Source organism: Lonchura striata, chromosome 5 (assembly GCF_050655825.1).
Source record: "Lonchura striata isolate lonStrDom1 chromosome 5, ASM5065582v1, whole genome shotgun sequence".
NCBI lineage: Eukaryota > Metazoa > Chordata > Aves > Passeriformes > Estrildidae > Lonchura > Lonchura striata.
Genome location: NC_140707.1, coordinates 24,127,697 through 24,151,804, shown reverse-complemented (window position 1 = coordinate 24,151,804; position 24,108 = coordinate 24,127,697). Strand labels below are relative to the sequence as shown.

Below are 24,108 nucleotides of genomic sequence, written 5' to 3'. Positions count from 1 at the left end.
GGACTTCATTTAGAAAACTTTAAACAGATTGTGCAGGCAACATACTAACTTACTCCAGCCCCTACAGTGATGTAATATGTTCTGAGAACCATGAAATGTCCAGTTTGACATGTGAGAAAGCGTCAGAAGACAGAACAAGTTAACTGGATAGTTTGGGTCAGGTAGAAAAACACATTACAGGAAGAAAATTAGTATTACCTCTGAAGAGTGTGTTGGGGAAAGTGATCAACATGTAGTAAAACCAGTGCACCTTGATATGGTGCATCAGAAACATCATGCTGGAAGCTGAAACAAAATTCTAATTCATAGCAAAGATTCACATCAAGTTAGCTGCTACAGAAAAAGCCTGGACAGCCACTGAAAATACAGACAATTTTTTTTCAAATCTATGTATATGAGAGACCTGATGCTTTGCGTCCTACAAATAATTGATGTTTATAACCGTCACTTATTTTGAAGAAGAGAAATAATAGCTCTATTTCGAATCATAGTTATAGAAATATGCGTGAATCAAAGAGTTGAGGAAGACAGCATTTTGGTCATTTATGTTTTGCTCAACATCAGAATTGAAGCAGTTTGACAAAGCTATCAAGATAGCAGATTTTCATTTGTGGAAATATACTTGGGAAGGTGGGCTCCTCTCAGATCACTCACATTAAAACATGGTTTAGGGGACACATATCAAGAAGATGTGACTCACAAAAAATTATCTAGTTAATAGAAACAATTTCTCTGATGCCTTAACTGAATTATAGGGCCAACAGATGTAAATTGGATGTTAATGCTATTTTGATATAGTACAGTGGCATAGATTGGAACAATGACAGTGAAATAAAATATGCAGCTATTACTCAACCAAAATATTTTGCAATTCTGGAACACTTTGAAATCCTAGCTAAAAGAGAAGAAAAATGTTGGAATTTGATCAGAATGCAATCCCTCTGCCTTGCTGGTTGCAGTAGTGCTGCATTTTCCACCACAGCACCCCGTCATTTTGCTTGATAAGTATTGTTTTTTTCTAGACCACTTTTGCTTCTGTGTTGATCATCCTCTGCAAGCTTAATTTTGAATTACTGTTAGGATGACATATGTTAGCAATGTTAGAACACCCATTCATATAGCACTGGAACAACAATGTAAGATTAAAAAAAAAAAATTCTAATTTATTTAATTTATATTAAAATTACATTCAATATCCAAAAAAAAAGAGTGATATTTCTTGATTTCCTGAAAAGATTGGTCCTATATTTTTCTCATTTCCAATAAATCCAATTAATTTGCTATTTTCTTATGAAGTCATCATGTCTGAGAACATGATTTGACAATGTAAAACTGATGGGAACAATATCAACTGAAATGGTTCCTAGGCACCATTTTTTATACAACCATCCCACTTCTGAGCTGAGGTGCTAAAACTTTTTTGGAACTGTTCTGAAGTAGATCAGGGAATTGATCTAGGTTAGAAAAAGAAGAAAAAACAAAAGGCTGAGGTAACTGGGGAGAACGAGGAACGACGGAAGGGTTGAGTCATGGCTTTGCTATGGGTACCATTGTGACTTGGCCTTTTTAAATCTGTCAGGAGCTGCATTGAAACAATCACCATGGACACACTGTGTCCACTTCCATTAGAGAGCTTCCATATTTATTGTCTGCTAGGCTGCAAGGGGACAATTTTCAATTGCTTTAAGATGACAGAACACGTCGAGCTTAATCTTTATCATTATGATGTTTAATATTTTATTTGCTCTCTGCTCATTGATGAGAGAAACAGAAAAATGCTAAATACACAAATAAAATAGATCAAAGAATAACAATAATCCAATCTTGAAATCTTTGCAACAAAAGGATTTGGATGCTAGGAAATTATCTGCCCTTGATTGAAGACCCTGGAACCTTCAACCAAATAAATTAATTTTTTTCCAGTTCTGAATAAGTGATGCTTGCTACAAAGTAGAACTTGCCCTTCTATGAAATGTGTTAAAGGAAAATATCATGCATATAGTGAGAATGTTGGATTTCAAGGGCATGATGTTAATCATAGCAGATCACAGTGCTATGGCAGAGACAAAAATAAAAGCAGCAAAGACAAGGAGAAACATGTACCATGATTTAAAATAGAACTCCCACGCTTACAGCAGGATGAGATTGATGTATTAGACACAAAGAACTTCTGGCAAGTGACCTCTAACACTTATTATATGAAACACTGTACAAAGACTGTTGGCAAATGAATTTATTTAATATGAAAATCAGTCCCTTTTCAAAAATCTGTGGCAGAATAACTATCTTTAACAATAGCTCAGAAATATTAATGGTAATGTGAACAAGTTACAAGTAGGAAAGGAAAAGCAGAGAAGCATTACTCACAACTTAGCAGCCTGACTAATCATTCTAGAACTGGAAAAGTGTAATAATGAAAAAGAAATGATTTAATATCTTTATTAAATTTTAAGTTAGGTTTATTTTGAAAAGTATAGACTATAACTACTTCTACAAGTGATAAATTAATTCTGTGCTTGGTCACATGAAACTTACCTTGCAAAACAAAACAGAAATATAATAAAACTTACTCTCATATACAAAAATATATGGAAAGTTAAGGGTCAGTAAATATAAACACTACAAATTCTCTATGACTTTTGGTTTCAAATTCCTTATCTTCACACCTCAAAATAGCACACCTCCTCTTAGCTATTATACCAGGAAAAATAAAAAAAATAAATTACAATGGTTTAGTAGTTCTACTTATGAAAAAGGGTTGTTTCAAAGTTTAGGACTAAGACTAGCTAGAAATTTTCTTCCTCTGAAAAATAATCCTGTCAGCATATCAGATTTATAACTGCTTCCTTCCTTAGGCATAGATATTTCACACATTAAGAGAAAGAACAAAAATTATGTGAGACACCAAGAATCCCTTTTGAGTCTTGACCAAATTATTTAAGATGGCTGCAAATCTGAAGGAGAAGAAAACATGGTACAGAATATCCATGGATACAGAAAACAAAGAGGATTTACAGTACCACAAGTTAGCTTCCTAACAACAGCTAAAAAATATTTTTAAGCAATAGCTAAGTAAGAATCCTGGTTGAAAATTCCTCCTTACCCAAACTCACAGCAAAATTGGTGCCATATCCCATATCTTGATGGAACTCTTCTAGGTGAGATTCTTCCTGATCCCCTATTTTGACTTGAAATAATCTCTTTCTATCTCCTTGAGAGGATATGTGTCCTGGACTTCACTATACAAAAGGCAGCATCCATACACTAAAAAAAAAAAAAAAAAAAAAAAAAAAAAAAAAAATTTATTCTAGTAGTATAAGTATTTTGGATTTGAAAATTTTAAGACTATGGCTAGTTGCCAAGTTGTAACAAGGTACTGACTTGTGGAAAATCATTGTTTCCAAATCTTTCAAGGAAAGATGAAAAATAACTTGGTAGTTTAAAACTTGGCAACATCAGTGCTCCAAAAGGAAAGTAGGTAATGAGGAGGGAAAAAAACCCAGCTACAGCTGTTCTAGGTGGCCAACAGAGCTTCTGCATAAAAATGCAATCAAATATTGCGGAAACTGTTCACAATTGTTCTGCAAGAAAGTTAATGGTGCTTTCCTAAACCCCTGCCTTCTCTCTCAGTTTAAGATGACATTAGAGCTCATAACAGCTCCTTGTAGGAAACTGGCCAGCACATCATGTATCAGTGAATGCCTTCTGTGATATTACTGATACAGGAGCCCATCCTTTTTCCATCTGCTTCTTATCACTAAATACAAAAATTGTAATAAAAAATATTACCTATCTTTCTAAATGGATTCAGATTGGAATATCTATAAGCAGAATAATAAAATATATTAAGAGAAAGATTTCTTATCATATGTACTCAAGGCACCATGCCCAAAAACTTTAAAACACCTTTCATAGTCCCCTATTCCTGTCAATAAAGTCCTGGGTGGCCTATGTGAGGACATTACAATAGTAACAAATGCCACCAACCAATAGTAACATCACCAGGCAAGGCTGTACTAGGAAAAAAAAAAAAAATCACAGAAATGAACATTTGTCACTCCGGACCATTTCAGCATAAAATAATCAAAATTATTTTCAGGAGTTCAGTTTTTCTTCTAAGGTACTTTTTATTTATGATGACTGAGTCACACACAAACATTTCTGACATCTATTAAACAGCTAACATCTATTAAATACTTTCAAATTAATATTACATTTGATAAAGTTTAGGATAAGCAATTTTTTTTCCAAAACATTAATGAGAATAGTTTTTTAATTTAGAATAGAGAACAATAATACCTTAATAATAATAACAATTGAAACCTCTGAACAGTCAACTGTTTCTGGCTTTCTTTTATCTACTTTACAATCTGTCAAAACAGTTCCTTTTACTACTTTTATTTTCCATGTCTCTCCAGCTGTACCTAGAAATGTTAGTGCTCCTTATGAGCTTCAACATTCATTGCAGCTGTCAGGTTATTTCTTCCTTATTCTTTCCATGTTTATATATTTTCTGGAAAGATACTACTTTCCAGAACATGAGTATTTGATATTATTTACTTTTTATAGCCTTCTACCTCACCCTTATTTTCTCTGTTTACTTAAAATCTCCCCACCTATTCTTTCATTAGTATCTATTCACATGTGAGAGAGAACATAAATTCCAGAGTTTTGTAAACATGTTTTTCTTTTCACCATAGGAATGCACAGGTCCTAGATACCTGTCATGTCAAAGGAGCAGCATTTGTCAGCAATAAAAGAAAACACTCACATAATTCCACCCTTTTCCTTGCAGAAGAAGACAAAGGCAATGAGGAAATGAGGTAAAAAACCCTACCCTAGACAAAACATAACTGTGACTGATATAGCTGACTTCAAAAGTGCAGTGAGGATATTTTAAGGCATTACAAAATATTCTCGAAGTGTATAGGTAGTTGAGAATGTTAGTGAGAACACTGTAATCTTGGAATAAAATTCTGTTCTCCCACATTCTGACTGGAGTAATTTTATCTCAGATGTGTTTTGCATAAGATGTGGAGTATGTTTTAATCAGCAAAGTATTTTTGTGGGTTCTTTTTGACATCATAGAAAACAAAATTCAAAAATTAAACATTCACTACAGCGAAACAACTGGAAATATCTATGACTAACAGTATCAGTTCCCCTTCTCCTTAAATTCAGTTACCTTAACAACTTTATGCCATTTAATCAAGAACATCAGACGACTACTTAATTTTATTCTAGATCGCATTAATGCAGTTGATTTTGCCGTCGCCTTAATTTATGAGTCATTTTAACCACATCAGCAGACCCATGCTGTGAATCACAATTTGTAACCTTTATTCTGGTTCCAGTTACAAACAGCAGAAAAACAGCCAGTAGCTTTCATATGAGTTACTTACTAGTACAGTGGAACTTCCATTTTTGGAGAAAAAATGTCCAGTTAGGAAAACATTTCTTCCAAGGAGAAATATTTGCTATTAAAAGGCCTGGAATGGAGACAAAAATATTTCGTCCTGCTTCCCATTATTATCTGGATACAAACTAAGTTCAGAGCCCAGATAACACTGCCTATGATTTAAGTTAGGGAAAATTAATGTTCTTCATCTTGTTTATGTCTCCTGCTACCACAACACTGTTCTGCTCTTGACAGTGTCATAAGAGGCAAATATGCAGGGCAAGATGTGTCCAAAATCCAGCTATTACTACTAGAAGAACAGGACACAGAAAAGAAGAAGGTTCAAAGCTAAAGAGAATTTTATGTAAGACGTGGTCAATAATTAGCATTTGCAGCTGCATAAGGGGTCTGGTACCAGTAAACATTAATAAAATGGTACATTCTGGTTTTATAGTAAATTTTCGTTGTAAATGTCTGTTCTTTTTTCAAAACATGATTACATTGTTTAGGTGGTTTTGACTAAACATTTTCTCTATATGTATAAAATAATTCTCCTATTTTATTTTTAATTTCAATATAAAAATGCAATGTACATTTGCATGTGATCAAATTTGAAAGATGCGTAGTGTTTCAATAAAATCACAAGTTTGAATGCAACTGATCAAGTATGAATATTTACTGAAGATGAACTTTGAATAGTATGATTCAGCAAGGTAAAATTGAAAAGGCAAATCAATAACTTTTAAAAATATAAGAGACATTTTAAAATAAAAATACACCAAGTTTAGACATAAGTTTAAACATACCAGCATGAAAAATGTTTAATGCATTTAGTAGAGCAAAATTAACACTTTGTTTGTGAGAAATTATATCTATAATTTAAAACCACTTGCCTGAAAACTTCAAGGAATACTGCCAGTTCAATAGAGTGGCCACCATTATAAGTCTGTATCCACCAAATGCTGTTTTTTCTCCTTTTTGTGGAGAAGAAGAGCAATGAAGGTATACAAATATACTATTTTCTCCATGTTTTATGATGACTGCAACAGATCCTTGAGGGGAATAGAAAAGGAGAGGGTAATATGTAAAATAAATATTGCAGTGAATGACAGAACTTTGCTAATTTACGTAACAAGAGAACCTCCATATGCTTCTGAGTATTTGGTAGGGGAAACCTACAGTATATCCTCCTGATAAAAACTCATTACTTCAGTAAGTTAAACAGAAATTTTCAAATTCTTCTGGAAGTTTGCTCTAGTGGCCTCTAGGAGAAATGCTCTTCTCAAATTTCCTCACCTACAATACAGGACTTCACCAGCTCCATAAAAAGAAAAGGCTATTTTCCTGAACATTTTGCTTATGATATTTCTTAAGAGAAAAGTAAAAATTTAAAATGAAAATACTGCTTGAGATTAAGCTCATTTTCTTTTCTTTAGCATAACCTGAAACAAGTCTCCAGGGCTGAAAACTCACCTGCTATTTCCCTCCAATATTTCAAACTTAGAAGCAACTCAGTTGAAAAATGCAGACAGGTAAAAGAAGACATAAAAATGTTGAAAGCAAAACCCACACTTTTACTTCTACTGCAAGCTTTAACTCCTATAGATAGGATTCCCAAAGCCTGCTGGCCATGGAAGTTGACAAATGCTGTGTTCTGCAGATGTAGCTGCAGTAACACAGCTGGATATAATGCTCTGTGCATCTGGTGCACAGATGTTTGATTGTGTCCTTGGTAGTTAGCCAGATTTTGAAGGATCCATTTAGTTCTTGGAGTGAAATTGAAAGAACAAGAGAACAGTCCACTGGTAGTAATAATACTCCACATTTCTCTTAACTGCCTTAACCACTCTCATTTTCCCTATTAAGCTGAGTCATGGTAGTTTTCTAGTACCTTTTCTGAATGCAGGATCTAGAAGAGAAAAACTCGTTGGAACAGAGCAAGCAAAAAATCAAAACTCCACTTGAAGTTCTTTGCTATCCCAGAACTCTTATTTTCAGTCCCTTTTTGGGAATAACTCCATCCAAACCTCTTTGGAGATAATAGGGGGAAAAAAAATAATGAGCTTTGGAATCAGCCTGAAAAAGTGGGAAATGACTGTTCTACCTGAGCAATTTCAGCACTTTTATCACTGCTCAGCTCTGTCAGAAGGAATTTATCCTTCTTTAAATTCCATGCTTATTTTACCCTGCATAAATTACCTACATTTTACCAATGTTTTCTTCAAAATGTTTCAAACTTTGGTTTCATGTTGGTTTTGGCTGCAGATTATCCTTGAGTTTTGCAGTGAGCTGTATGCAGCATTCCAGAAATACGTGTAGCAGAATTAGAATATAGGGTACCTGTTTGCTCCTGCTAATAAAATCTCTGATTCTCTTCCCCTCACCAGAAGTGAGGAGCATGTCAAAATGTAACAAATCAGCAATAAAAACACAACATTTAAAAAGACACACCTGACTTTCTGGGAATAATTTTTGTGTTTTGGATCATCCATTTTTCAGCAAGACGCTTTTATCCATGTGATTATGTTGCCACTGCAATAGCAATTACAATTATTAAACAATGGCAATGGAAAGAATGTTATAATTGTGTGAATAAAGATTTAAAAAAATATATGAACAGTGATATGAAATGAGGTGTAAAATCATAACAATGTGTTTTCATCAGGAAGAAAGAAACCAAAAATTACTTACTTGGACCTTTCATTATTGGCTGAACTGAGATATTTCTCTTTTAGCAAATTTTGTTTCAATAAAAATATAACTTTGGATGAAAAATTATATGAGGAAACATTTTTAACTGGCTTTTATTAATATAACTGATCCCATAAGCCATACTAGGATCATTAAGAATGTAACAATTACCTTGCTGTTACCAAATTCCTTCTAGCTTCTGCCAGCTGCCTGTCTCACACTTCATGGTGTCAACCTAGAGAGACAGTAAAAAAAAATCCTATTGAATAAAGAGTGTCAGTGGGAATTCCATGCCTTCATTGCCCATCTTGGAAGCTGTTTCCACTGCTGGGTACTGAGCTGCATTAGCTGAAAAAAGGGAGAAAGTTTGTATTTGGGGCAGTCCAGCTCGTGTACCCGACCTGTCCTTTTCCTACTTCCTGACCTGTCTGCTGAGACAGAAACCAGATAGCTGAGTGAGAAGAGCTTTTTAGAGAAATGAATCTCGAGTTAAAAATTGTGACTTGGCACACTCAGGCACGTGAGATGTATCATTTTTGAAATTCATTCAGCCCTCAGACTTTAAGAGCAGCTGAAGAACATTGCAGTGGTGGCTTTCATCCATAAATAAAGTTACACATTTAACAGTTGGGAAAGCATGCTAAGTGAATGCTAAACATTCAAGGGGAGAGGGAATTTTTACAGAGGGGAATCTTACCTTCCTGAGGACATAAGACTCTGGTCAGAAGCTTAGAATTTATTAGAGTATAATCTAAACCCTGAAGTTTTATATTCTGACAAGAACTCTTCTCCTTTCAAAATAAAATCAATAAAAAAATTCAATTTTTCCTTCTCTGAAGTTCCATGCTTAGATTGCATCATTCAAACAAGTCCAAACCAAGAAATATAACAGATAAATCTGAGTGATGACAAGAAAGCAGCAGCAGCACAACAGCAACTTAAACATTGCCCAAATTTTACTCAACCAATTTGCAATGCTGGAAACTGAAATGTTTTATATATTTCCCATTTGTTTATTTCTGAGAGTGAGATCTGATCCCATTGAAGCCAATTTGAAATACAGCATTGTTTTAACTTGAAAAAAACAATTCTCTGCATTTGCAATATAATTCAGTCTGCTCATGGCACAAAACTCCAGAAAATTTGGATTTATTTAGATTAAGCAAATATATTACCTTCCAAAAGTTTAAAAAAAAAAAAAGTTCCATGAGCGAGTGAAAAGTAGGAAAATGGAAGCTGGGAGAATCTTTCCTTTTTTGCTCCACTCATTTTCTCACTTTTCTCCTGAATTCTTATTCAAAAGAACAAAGTAAAAATAGACATAGATGCATAGAAAATTGAAGGTTCTGTAGAATCAGGGGGTCACTAAGGTTATCTACAGGACAGATTAAACCAGTTTCCATGCTATATGAGAGTAAAAAAAAAATTCTCAGTTTGAAAAAGACATGAGAAAGTTTATAGAAACTGGAATTAAGAGGAAAAAGTGAAGAAGAAACAGTTGACTTCTCTTTGAAAAAATACAGGAATAAGGGAACAGCCCAGAAAATAACCAAGTGGGAGATTTAAAATAAGTCAGGGTACATTTCCATGGGGCACATTACCATGCTGCAAACCTCATTGCCACGGGATGCTATGGATGTCACACAGATAAAAAAAGATTGGACAAGTTCATGGAGGATAATTCCACTGATAAACCAGGCAGGAACTGTGGGCCAGGATATCTTCTGGATGCAGCTGGGGTGCTGTAGCAACAGAAGGATGACTCCACAGTGACCCTTTACCTTAAATATTTTGTAGGTGTCTGCTCTTGGTCATGTTTAGAGACTTAGGAATGGTTGGCCAGCCATGAACCTAATCTCTTAAACCCAAAATATGGGCACAAAATATGGGCATATTTTTAATTATTTCTGTTTCCTCAAATAGATGAGAAAGACAACCTCCCTTTTTAGCCATAGAAAATTAGTAAAAGGATAACAATCCAAAATGAAAGGAGATGCCACTTGGAGTATTTATTCCATTTATATGCATATATCTATAGAACATAACATATATAAAACTTTAAGTAAGTTTTTCTCCCTCCAAAATCTGTTCAATTACAGTAAAATGAGAAACAGCACGCTCCTCTTTTGAGCCTTTGGAGTCTCCAAATCATTTGAGAGCTGTTCTTTTAAAGATATGGGAAACCTACCAAAATACCAGATGTTTAATCAATACTCTTAACATTTTGGAAGTCTAGAGTGTGGAAAGGAAATGTCAATTGAATCGCTCTGGAAAATCGGATCTTTTGATTTTCACAGTCTGCAATGCACAATATTGACAGTGAGAAAAAGTTGGCTTCTTTTTCAAAAATACAAATCTGTGAGCAAAACTTTCACCATCTCCATTCCTTAAATATATTTGCTTAAAAAAACCCAACACCATAAACAAACAAGATCTTGTGGAGTTTCTTTTGAGATTTTGCCTGCATCTAATGAAATTTAAAATAATCTCTTATTTCTTAGGTGGACACTTGCTTAAAAAGGAATGTATATTCAGCTTCTGAAGGTTAACAATCTCAACTTTTCAGACTTATACATCTTTACAGAAATGAAATAATATCTGTACAGAAATATACAAAATACAATTCATGGCAGCCAATTTTTTGTGTGTATGTATGTATATGTGAAAATACTTTTGAAATTAAGTGCAAGAAATCTTGTTCTGAGTTAATGCATAAACCAGATATGTTAATACCTTTTCTTGTTTAGTTAGCACTAAACAGCAGACTCATTTAATCATTATCATTGCAAATTTTTATGTTGAAGACAAGAGGATTATATTATACAGATTTTAGTTTTAATTAAAAATGCTTTTTAAAAACATTTTTTTCTTTTTTAGAATGGACTTTAACACTAGGACATTTTCTTATTCTTACTGATAGATGCCAAATGGCAGTTTCTGACTTCAAATAGGTCAGAACATGTCTTTTGCTGCATGAAAATATCTCTTTCAGGGTATGCTTTTTTCAGAAACATCTCTATATCAAGAACTTAATTCAAATACTTCTCCACTTTCTAAAAACAAGCCCCATCATGAGCATATGTATTCTTCCATCTAATACTGAAGCATCATAACTTCAGTCATTTGATATTTTCTTCTTCCATTGATAGCATGCCAAATGATATATCATGCTAGATTTGCATGAAACACTAGAAATATCTTTGTTAAACCTACATTTCATCAGTATAGGAAGGAGAAAATATATTCTTATTCAACACATCAAACAAATGGCCAGAAACTGAGGTAGAAATGAAGAAAACAGGTTCAGTGTGTCGCTTTGCTATGCCTTTTTAGCTTGTTTGCTAATTTGGTTGACTCATCTTTTCAATGCATAATCACAGTTTGAAGACATCTCCATAATTACCTTAACAGGACAAAAGCAGGCAATGTTCATACTGGGGTTCTTTACTAGCATCCCCTAAATATCTTAACAGCTGGTTTTGTTATAAGCATTTTTGGTAGATTCACTAGTGGCTGAGAAAACTTTAACACAAAAAAAGTATGGCAACTCTTTTATGTTTGCTTAAGAAAAAACCAAAACAAACCCACCAAAAAAAACTATTTTTCCCAGTAATTTTAAATTGTACTGTGGTTCATACTATTCATTTGACTTTATTTTTTTTTTTTTTTAATTTAAAAAACAAAGCTTGACACAGTTTGAAACATCAGCCTAATCTAGGACTAGTGGGATTTCATCCAGAGGGACCTGGATGACCTCCAGAAATGGGGGTTCCAGCACAGGAAGGACAGGGACCTGCTGGGGTGAGTCCAGGGGAGGCCACCAAGATGGTCAAAGGGATGGAACACCTACAGGGAAAGGCTGAGAAATCTGTGTTTGTTCAGCCTGGAAGAGAGACAGATCTGAGATGACCTAATTGTGGCCTTCCAGTACCTGAAGTGAGTTACAAGAGAGATGGAGAGAGACTATTTACAAGAGCATGCAGTGTCAGGACAAGGGGGAATTGCTTCAAACTGAGAGAAAGATTCAATTATATATGAGGAAAAAACTTTCTTTACAGGAAGGATGGTGAGGCACTGGAATAGGTTGGCCAGAGAAGCTATGGATGCCCCATCCCTGGAAGCACTCAAGGACAGGTTAAGTTCTGAGCAACCTGATCTAGTGAAAGGTGTCTCTACCAACAGCAGAGGTTTGGAACTAGATGGTCTTTAAAGTCCCTTTCAAACCAAACCATTCTACAGTTTTATGAAATATAGTTAGGGCTCTGGTGATGTGCATGTGTCTTCAGAATTCTATGGTTCTATGACAATTACTATTATAGAGAAGGGTATAAGGAGTAGAGGAAGCCTGTTTTTTTAAAAAATTCTATCTAGCTAGCTGCCACCTCAGTGCTCTAGAATTATAGATCCTTATAATTCTGCAGCTAAGGCTCTAAAAATAATCTTCTCCTGGGCATGCTAACACTACCTGCATTGTTGTGACAACCAAAGGTCTAACATGTCTAACATAGATTCATGAATTAGATATTCCTCTAATTATTCTGTCTGTAGGTTCTCTTGTGGTGGGCATTCTCCAAACCTACTTAAACTTTCCAAAACCCCACCATATCCAAATAACTGTTGTGCCTGAACAAAACAGCATTGGCAATATGTCCTCAGGATGTAGGAGCCCTACAGTTTCTTAGTCTGATAATTACATCTCTATCTCAGTAGCTGAAATCTTAAAGTCCAAATCATGGGGTATATCTCAAGTTATAAAGATATAGATTACATGTCACAATTACCTCAATTTATTTCCCATTTTCATGAAATAATAGGCAAAAGAGAGTATATTCCATGGTCCTCTGGTTAGAAAGTTCATAGTGGATGGCAGAGGAACAGCTACAGTTCCTGCTTCCCAAAATATCTGAGTATTTCATGTTAACTATTCATGGAAGCAACAGGTAGAGCATTCATCCACCTTATATTCCACACTATTATCCCAACCTATGGATCATGAATTCCACTCTTGCTTATTTTTTCACTTGAATGAAAATCTAATTATGTCATGGTAACAGAACATATTCCTTATAAAGTGCTTCCTAGAGCTCTCACATGTGAAAAGGTGACAAAAGTGAAAGACAAAGGTGAAGCAGCCAAACTCCATCACACACATCTTTTGTTGTTAGTGCTTGTACAACCAAATGCTTCAAAAATTAAAAATTCACTATTCACATGTACTAATGACAGACTAAAGAAAAAGAAGAAAAAAATGAATAATACCCTTACTATAGTATTTTCTCTCTAAAATGAGAAACTTGAGAGAGGCACTTCTAGAAGAAACATCAAGAATAAGATAAGTCACAGCCATCCCAGGTAAAATTTGCAGATCTAGCAAAAATCAGGAGAAATCATACACTGGAAGTTCAGATTTTCTATAACTCAGCTGGCAACCCCACTTCTTTATATAGAATTATAATCAGAAATAGGAGATTTCAGATTCATGACAGATTGCTTAGTTTTTGTCTGTCAGTGTGATCAAAATAATTAATGGTAAAGTTTTCACAACCTTAGGCTCAGACCTGAAAATAACCTTTTATTGGAACATAAACATGGGAAATAATCTACCTGAACTATGACTTGATTCTCTGCAATAACAACAGTTCTTCCAGGCTTATTCAACAGTGAAGAATACACTCCTAATGTCCAATTAGAAGAAGAAAATAAAGAAGATAAAACACTCAAAAATACTGATACTTAGCTCAGTTTAGTTTAGATGTACTGATAGCAATCAACTAAAATCCATGAACATCAAGTATAAGTTTATGACCCTTAAACTTGATTTTAGAAGTGCAGGTCTACAAATCCTGGTACTATTTTTTAAATTCTTTGCTCTGATTTAACATTATTAGTTCTTAAAAAAATATACAAACCAAAACCAAATGAAAAAAAGAATGCAGTAATCATTCTAAACAATATCACTCCAATATTAGCTACTTCCAAAGAACAGGAAACCTTATTGCTTTAGCAACAGTGACGGGATATTTAGACCTACAGGAAACTACACAGGGCTTTGTTTGAAACAACCCTATTCCCAGACATTATCCTGTCCCCCAGCTGCAATATTAGACATGAGGGACACCTCCTCCTCTGCTTGCTGTAAACTAAGGTATATTCTAAGCCTAAATACAGTGGGGGAGAATCCACTACTTCTAGAAAAAGTTCTGACTTCTCTTACAGGACCTTCTGAATTTTACTATGAATCTCAGTTTTGTACTCTTGCTCTCCATGTCTAAGATCCTGTCACCCTGATTCTTAAGATTTTCTAAAGCCTTCTGAGTTTACATTCTGTTAGAAAACTTTCCCACACAATTTCTATAAACAACCTATTGTTTTTCATTCCTTCATGGGGGTGGAGGAAATTGATGTACTGGTGGTTTGTCCAATGTCTTTGGAGAGGTGGCCCATTCACTCTCCAATCCACTGTCACCTTTGGAAAAGTATAAAAGTTGGAGTCAGAGAATAAAACTTCTTCTATACCTTGCAAATAGCAAGTGGCTCACATTGTGCTTTCAGGTGTCCTATAGCGACACCTAACCCTTACTGAAAGATGTCCCTTAAATATAAAATAGGCACCCACAAATGCCTGAAAAAGAAACACAACTACACTAGGTATCACTCACTTCACAGCCCATTCAAAAATTCAGCTACAGATTCAACTGGGAGACACTTGTGGTCCAGAAGGCCAAATCTCATCATTAATCTTTGCATTTCTCCAGACAATTAATTTGGCCCAAAACTCTTGTTAGCCACTCCAAGCTCATGTGAGTGTTTTTGCCTGAAATCAGCAACAGACTGTGCTTTGTATCTGAGTTTGCCCAGGCTGCAGTGCAGCCCCAAGGGGGAAAAGGCACCTTTCACATTTATTGGCAACTCTCAGTTCCCTTTAGCAGAGCTGCAAAACCACACAAATTATTTTGGTTCTACAGCCCTTCCTTCCTTAAACCCAGCCATCCCTAAAGACTGTGAACACCATGATGTCTGCAACTTAAAAAATGGGGTTTCATATCAATTGATAACCATTCACGCTTTATGGTTGTGGATGTTGCTGAAGTCATCAGCAGGACATGCCCAGTGGACATGAACTTGCTGAGCTCCAACACCATGCTTGACTAAAAAACCTGCAGGTTCCAGCCTTGGAAAACTGAAGGAGGAAAGTTATATCAGTTGATGCAACTACCTCATTTTGATTTTAAAAAATCAGCAATAATGCCCCCCACTACATTGCTGACTCTTCGCACCCTAATGCCCATGTCTTTGCCCCCAAAAATATAAAGCTAGTAATTAATTACTGCATAGTAAATAAAAATCAGACATGCATGTCTGTTAATATAAAGGCCTCAATTTAAATCACAGGACCCTTCAAATAACTGTAGTAATTCAGAGGTGTGATCATTTTGCACAGAATAGCAATCCAGGCTACCCAAAACATTAATATAAGTTATCCCAATCTTGATATCTGCACAGTTATCTTCAAGCATTGCTGAAGTGAGGGATAAACCCATGTTCTACACTTCCAAAACTGCCTAGCAATAATTCTTACCCCCAGCTGGAGTACTCACATACTTAGTAGATGTATCCCTCTTCTCAATTAGACATTCAAACCCAGTCCAATCACCTTCAATGTAACTTGCCAGATTCTCTAAAATACATCCCTAACTCCCATCCTCAACTACAAAGACATGACAGAGGGGTGCCTTCAGCACTTATATTTGGGAGATGCAGAGTCCTAAAAGATCAGAAGCACCATTTGAAAGGAAGGCACTGAATTTTGCCAATATTTTTCAGGGCATGTTTACACTGACCTCTTTTTTCTTGTGAAATGGCCTATTCTGTCCTGTTGCCAATTTTTTTCAAGGATTCTTGATACTTTATATTTGCATTAGAGAACTATATATGTACTTCACATTTATTAGAGAACCCAAGGTGTTTAGGCCATTTTGTCAAAGGACTGTGAGTTTGTCCAGAAGAAAATTCATAAACACGTTTTACAATTGATTATAATGGCATTTCAGTTAATTGGCATATTTGACAAAATTCTTGTTTCATGCAAATCCATTCAGCCCTTCCCAGTGTGCAGTTACTATAGGCAAGTGTAAGGAAGACCAAAGCAGTCTATCAGAATGAACTGTGCCTCCTGATACCAAAATTCAATGTATTATTATACTACATAAGCAACCCTAAACAGACAATCTAATGAGTCAAGCCTGGCAGAAATACACAATAAAAACTACCCCACAGTGACAATGACATCCCTAATTTTAAACAAACCAGACCAAGGATGACAGAAGTGTTATGCAGGATTTACAGTCAGTAAACACAGAAGGAGGTTTATTCAGGTCCATATTCTAAATTAGTGGGCAAACCCAAAAGTAAATACATTTTTCTTCACTCTATGTTTGCAGCTAGTTTGACTTAAAAAATCAAATGTTCTTTTGTTTTCAAAGTCAGACTTGAGTGCCTGTAAGCTGAGTGAGGCAGTAGCTAATTTGGGAGCTTGGAACGATAAGGGAAAAATCCTCCTTTTAGTTTCCTTTATTGGAAGTCAAGATTCTGTTTGCATAGAGCAGACAGATTTAAGGAGCCTCTCCCCGGCTCCTACTGGACTTTGCCCCACCATCCACAGAATTCACAGAATCACTGGGTTGGAAAAGACCTTAAAGATCATTGAGTCCAACCCATGCCCTAATACCTCAACTAAACCATGGCACTAAGTGCCACATCCAGTCTTTTTTTAAGCACATCCAGGCATGGTGACTCTACCACCTCCCTGGACAGACCATTTCAAAACTTTATCAACCTTCCTGTAAAACACTTTTTCCTAATATCCAACCTGTATTTCCCTTGATGCATCTTGAGACCATAATGGAGGGGAGGAGGCAAACCACAGTCCAATTCTCTGAGGGGACATTGTAGCTGTCAGCTGGAACTTCATAACCAAAGCTGAGCATGGGCACAGGACTGCATTCCTGCCCTAATGCCTCGGGGAGGCCAGGGCTGATAGCATCCCTTTCCCAGAGGGGGTGGGAATTTGCCACTCCGGCGATGAAGGAATGGAGATGTGTGAGCTTGGCTCTGATTCCAGCTGAGAAGTGGCACCTGATGGCTCAGAGGCAATTAAGGGCCTCTCTCAAACGTGACTCTTGGCTGCAACTCAGCAGCTGTTCAAAGAGTAGAACAGAGCTGAATGAAGTGGACAAACTTACCCCTCACCTTGGGACCCATGCAGGTAAAAGCTGTAATGAGAGCTTAAGTAATCTCTATACTTGATAAGTTAGAATACAAACTCTGGCTTTCTGCTGGGTTTAGCAGAGGACATAAAGTTTAAATCTCAGGTCAGTACCCTAACCAAAACACCTGTTTCCTGTAGCAGCAATACTTTGTTTTATAGTACCCTGACAACCAATCCTCAGGAGAACTCAACATGCCAACTTCATTATAAAATTGATGAATTGAAGGCATTTAGCACCTTACAGGACCTATGATTGGTAAGAAAAATTTAGACTGTCTTGTTATCACGACAGACAAGAAACTACCAAAATCACAAGGAGAAAACAGACCATCAGTCATCCAGTAATTATATAGCAACTGCAAGGCCATTTAGTTACTGTGGGATAAGCAATAGAATGCTTAATAATTTAACCAATTACCATTCATTATAATAGCCAGGTTGGCATTTGACGATTCACAGGGGTCTTACCTGCCTCCTCACATACCCAGCACTCAGTGTTGCCATAGAAACACTGGTCACACCTCTCCAGTTCAACTTCTGTCATTCTCCAGTATAAATTCCTGCTTCTAGAACTATCAAGAATACGTTTACAAAAGAAGTACAAATTATATAAGGCACTGCTGATGGCCATTTTTATGGCACCTTTGGATTCTGACAGGTGTGCTAGTGCCTCATCCACGGGTCCAAAATTTGTTTTAAATGTGCTATACTTATTTGACTCATATATTTAAGACACAAATGGGAAGGTAGATTTCTGCTGGCCACAAGACTAAAATCTACAGTACTTACACAGTGGTGCATTAAAATGACTGAACAGAGCCTTTATCATGTTTTTTATTGGCTAACCTGTGCAGAATGACAGTTTGCCTTTTTTTTATTTAATGGTTGTTGTGATTACAGTCACATCTGGGGGATAAATATCCTACTGCTGTTCTCCTATAGAAAACAGCAGCTAAATAACAGAAATTTTTGAGTGTATCTATTAAACCTAACACAACATGGCAGTGTCTTGCTTTGGATTTGTGGAGTCTCAGTTTTTTGCTCTTTTTTAAAATTTTTGTTGTTTTTTTTTTTGTTATTTGTTTGTCAATTTGTTTTTGCTAGTTATTTTTAGATACACAGGCACAAAATAAAGCACACATGAAGTATTTATACCCAGATTCTCTGAGTCTTTCCATTGTCTTTGATAACTTAGTGTAGCATTTTCACTCAAGAAGCGAATAACAAGAGATAAAAATTATGTCACTGCTCTAACTTATTCAAAAAGGGAAAGGCTGCCTGTCATTCCTTATAAGCATATTTACATTTTCAAATAAAGTTTTCAGTCTCGTCCCTGGTGTTGCATTCATTTGGGCTTAAAAAGTCTGAAATTCTGGACAACATTACTTTGGGACAATTTGTGTCTGGCCACTGACTTAGATATCCTGGCTCAGTTGTAGCTCAAGATCTGTTACAAACCTGAAACCCAGGGCAAATGTGTGAAAAAAAAAAATGTACAGAAGTTAAGTTAACCTGGTCCTAACTTAATCAAAGTTGATGCAAAGCTTTTATTCAAGCTGTGTGAAAGGTGTGAAAATAAAGAAAATCATTCTTTCATTTCACTTTAATATTTTAGATAAAGTTTAAAGAAGATGGGAGTCTGAACCTACAGAGAATGGAACTAAAATAACCAACCAGAAACTAAAATCACTAACATGACATGCTAAAGAGTATATTTTACTCTAACTTTAAGTTATTCTACAGAATAGCTTTTAAGGTTATTCCCCAGACTATGGAGTTGCAGGAGTCAGAAGGGACAACAAAATTCTGTTAACACATCAAGGTGAAACAAGGCACCTGCTAAATTCAGTTCATGCAATCCCTCTGGTTTACATGTGTTGCACAGTATCCTACCTACAAAATTTAGTGCAGCAACTAGTGTGGAAACTCAGGGCTGATACTGCATAAAGAGCTAAAGCTGGGGAAAAGGCAGCTTAAAATGGCATTAGAGAATGTGCAAAGAGAGATGCAAAATAAAATCTTTAAAATACAGACAACTGCAGGATATCTCTCCCACAAACTTATTTTGGCTTGAGAGATGCTAGCAGGTGGCAGATATGTGACTGTGTGGTTGTCAGTCAGAGCAGAACTTTTCCTAGAGTTCCTTAAATGAAGCATCTCTCAGAGGAACCATACAAAGTAATTATGGTAGGTACTTAAGCAAATGGACTGTTAATAACTAGATAGAGGTGATAAGCCTCCCAGGCCAGCTGGAGACCTGTTAGTGAAAAAGAGAAAGGAAATGAAGAGTAGAATCTGTTTTATTAGAGAAAAGGATTCTGTAGAATATTTTCTGATCTAATTCGTACAAAAATAAAATTTAAAAAGAAACAACAAGAAGTCCCAACAACTTATCATGAGGAAATGATATCTTTGATGCTGAAATCTGCAGCCTATCTTCAGTCTACTGCTTCTTAATTGCTGGCTGAAATAGTTTAGGACTGATTTGTTTTGTTGTCCTAGAAGAATTGATTTTTTTTTTAAGTTGATGAATGACATGACTTTCAAAATTTCTTCTGATCTCCATAGTATGTCCCTTGTCTCTGAGGAATTATAATTGCTATGGAAGGATATTTACCCAATATATGTTGTGATGATCTCTCTAATGATCCAGAAGTTTTCAAAAGAGGGTTTGAAATGCTAAATGTGGAAATATTGGGAATCTTTTCCAATGTTGTCCTTAACAGTGCTGGAAAGAAGAAATGGAAAGTTCAATGAGCTCCAGGTTCCCATGTAGAAACAGCATATATTAGAAATATATTACTGCACTGCCTGGACAAGTCTAATGAAGGGACACAAGAAACTCCAGGACTGGAGTAGTGGATAGGAATCAAATTAATTAGATCAATATAATTTCCTACTAGCATATGTTACTCTAGAAAATCTGAATAAGATTTTTGTGTCTCAGTTTCTCCTAAGTCAAACTGAGTGGATCTGGTGACCAAAAAGTAACCTCTTGAGCTTTAAACTGCTTCAAAAATTACAACAACCAAGTCTTGTTGAGAGGTCAATGAGTGGTAAGTTCTGTTCTTATCCTTTCTTCCCTTCTCTTTTTTTCCCTTATACATTTTCTTAAGTGCAACTAAAGTGTTATATTAGTATAGCTAATAACAACCAAAATAGCTACACACCTGCTTTCCATTGCAACCAAACTTTTTCTGAAATAAACCTTACATATATATATTTACAAACACCATCATTCAGTGCCTTTTTCCTCCAATCTGCCCCAAGGGCCCACAAGAAGAACCTGGGTTACTGTGACCTCTGTAGGTGGTAACAGACTGAAATTTCAACTAGCCCTTTATTCAGGGGTATGAGATCCAGCAGAGCACCTTACCTAGCCAGCCTTCCCAGGTGTATTAAAAAACACCACCAGACTTGTACATTACTCAGGAATTTTATCACTTTCTGCCTTCCTTTGAAAAGCATTCAGAAAAAAGCATCTCATTTTTAAAGAAATGATTTTGTCAAAACCAGACTGTCTCACGTATCATACTTTCTTTTTTTTTTTTAATATTTTCAACAACATAAATCTCTGGATTTCCAGGGAAATATTTAATTAAGAAATTTTATTCTTTGTTATTTACATGTTGAATTGTGGGTGCATTATTTTATTTTTCCCTCTGAGTTTAGTACAAAACCAGCATCTTCAGTAGGGCTGACAAGCAGCACAATACATATTTTTGTCTCTCCTTCCCTCAGAATCTTGATATAAATGGAATTGCAGATAGAAAACATTTGAGACTAGTAGGATATTAGTTGTGAAATAAACTCTCATTGTTTTCACACATCCCAGAGTAGAAATGAGTAAACAGTGATATATAAATACATATACAGAGTGGTCATTGAGGCTTAATGAATTTGCTTGAGCCAAACCTGACTTGTTATATGTTATTCGTTCTGTAATGACCATTAAGAAGACTCGGGCATAAGCAGGCACTGGCAAGAAAATTTGAAGGCATCTAAATAAAAATATTCCAATTCCAAAGATGTTCATTCACATGAAATTCTCATTTAAGCACTGATCCTCAAAGAAATGCACCTTAGTTTAGATTATACAAGTTTTGTCAGATGATATGAAATGCTTAAAATATATGTCCACTACTTTTCTAGGTAAGCATCATTACCGACACTTTTTAATTAAATAATTTTAGTCAGATTTTTGAGTCAGACTTATAACAAAAGGAATTTAAAGTTTTGAACTTTGGCTCTAACAACAGCTATTCTTATTATTTCTTGTTTTTGCTTTTTCTAGTAGGTCCTGTTTTCTAACACTTTCATACATGGAGAAAATTTTCATGAAATGCAAGTTATCTATGTGATTTTAAATCTCCAAATAGCCTATAAGAGGAAAAAAAAAAAATGGACAAAAATTCCAGTAAATCCTTTTGACACTCAAAAACTTTGTGACCTTTCTGTCCTCCTCAGACCCTAGGGATAGATATAAGCCTGAAAGAAGAAGAAGAAAACAAACAGTTTGTTCCCAAGAAATCAACATTTTTTACAAGCTATTTATTCAGTTTTTGCAGTATGCTGAACCATAGACTTTGCACTGCATTAATATTTCTGGAGATCAGTGCTTCTGACACTGTTTTGGCAAATTTTCTCTACCCAGTCTGTGTTTTCTGAAGTAAAACCAAGTAGATGCATGTGGGAAAACTCACTGTCAGATGTTCTAGAATTGTTCTTCCAGAGTATTGTGGATCACTTTGTAAAGTAAAAGCCTGAAAATGCTGGATAATTTCAGAGGCTTAGCACTGGTCTGCTAATATGCCAGGAAGAATAAGCAATTATGATTTTCATCTAAGCAACATATGCTGTTTGCTGTCCTGTTCTGAACAGCTGTAGGTTAGATGCTGTTAAGATTAGGCCCCTTCTCTCCTCCATATTTCAAAATTCAAATTAAACTAAAATAACAGCACCTGCTGAACAAAAACACTATTTCAAAATGTGTACTTGCACACAATTACTATGAAGAGGCTGGCCACCATTGTTACCAGTCTATTCTTTCTGAATGGAAATGGCAGAGAAGTTTTCGATGCAGCTGCAGCTCTTCAATTGTATAACTAGTGCTGGCCCCAAGCCAACCCTCAAGAACTCAAGTGGCACCAAAAGATACTATATTGATTTGCAATCGAACATAATAGGCCATCAGCTTAATTATTACTGAAGTGACAAGGTTCTGGATATTTCATATTTATATTTCTGAGGCCTGTGAAAGATGAATGTAAATCTTTTAAATGCCTACATTTGCATATCTTCAGAAGGGTTGAGTGCTCTTACTGTATTCATAGCCTGTGAAAGACCTAAAGGACTGGCTATTCAACTCAGGTTGCTAGATCACACAGTCACTTACTTGCATAAGGAAACAGGCCTATAAAACTAAACACATTCCTGCAGGAAAATATCCCCAGATCTCTTGTGGACACCAAAAAAAATAGTATGCTGATCACTAATATTATCCCCATGGACATTTTCCTTCCCCTGTTACCTTTGGAAAAAGACTGCTTGGGTGAAAGAGAGTGAATTGGCATCATCTTCCACTGGGAGCATCTCCCAAAACACCTATTGAAGGACTCTCACCTTGGCTTTATGGCAGAAGTTCTGCAAGCAGTACTCAACATTTGGAAGAGCTGTGTGTTAGGGGAATGCAGGAAGAGCAAGAGGGAGACAGTGAGACCAAGACCCAGATTTCAATGCTGTCACTAATCAGCTCTGTCTCACTAGGTCATCAGCTAGCCAGTTCCTGTTTATGTGCTTGTTTTTTTGCTCCAATGTCCTACAACTCTACTCACTTAGAATCATTTAGAGAAATTGTTTTCATTATATAAATAATCACTTCTATTTTAATGACCCTAAAGACATTTCTTCACATGCCCCACACCTCTCATCTTCCATGCAGGTTGCTCCATTGCTAGGTCACAAAATTTTACTGAGCACATACAAACACACCGAGCAGTGTTTTTTCTTTTACTCCTAGTCTCTGAAGTGCAGTTGTCCTCAAAAGTGTCCTCTTGTGCTTACCATTGGTACTTGCTGTAAATTGCTTATTGTATAAGGATTCCTTATATTGTACGTGGATAGCTGAAAAAGAAAACAATTGTTTCTCCTGTTCTCAGGGAGATAAACAAGATTGAGTAAAAACATGGTTACAAATACAACAACACTCATTTCTGGATTTGTACAGTGGGGGGAAAGATCTGTTGCCATGATTATCTCCTGCTAGTGATATTATTCCCAAAGAATTTAGGTTTATATGCCCAGGTATCAATGCCCTCTACTGGAGGGAGTATGCCTGAACTCCTTATGTTGAAACTATTTTCTAGTGCTAGCCATTTGGTGACCTTTCATCACTAGTGAAAGAGAAAGCCAACACATGACTGGCAACAGGTTGTCACTGTAGACCTACTAGATCCTATAAGACAATAACTTCATTAAACTTTTCATATGAAAGAAGTCCAGTACTTAATGTTTAAAAAACCCAAACAAAAACAACCAAACAAAAACAAACATACAAACAAAATGCCAAATCAAACAAAAAAAAAAGGAAAGAGAAAGCTGTTTGCCAACAGAAATGAAACAATTTGGCAGGAAATTTTCTTTCTTCATCATCTGCTTGTGCCCAAACACAACACCCAGCCTCCTCCCCACTAAAAAAAACCCCTCTGACAACACTCCTCTCCCCTTGCCAAACCCCCAAGCTCTAATCTGC

At 35.8% G+C, this 24,108-nt stretch overlaps 1 long non-coding RNA gene across 2 annotated transcripts; it reads right to left on the bottom strand.

The window, feature by feature from the left end:
• Positions 1-3,099: 3,099 nt before the first annotated feature.
• On the bottom strand, positions 3,100-23,921 carry LOC146767303 (uncharacterized). Of its 2 annotated transcripts, XR_014955557.1 has the most exons (3): positions 8,261-23,921; positions 7,850-7,930; positions 3,100-6,450 (listed from the first exon to the last, which is right to left on the bottom strand). It is a non-coding gene; the product is annotated as an uncharacterized LOC146767303 (long non-coding RNA). The 2 variants fall into 2 exon arrangements; XR_014955556.1 differs by lacking the exon at positions 8,261-23,921 and having other exon boundaries at positions 7,850-8,253.
• Positions 23,922-24,108: the final 187 nt, after the last annotated feature.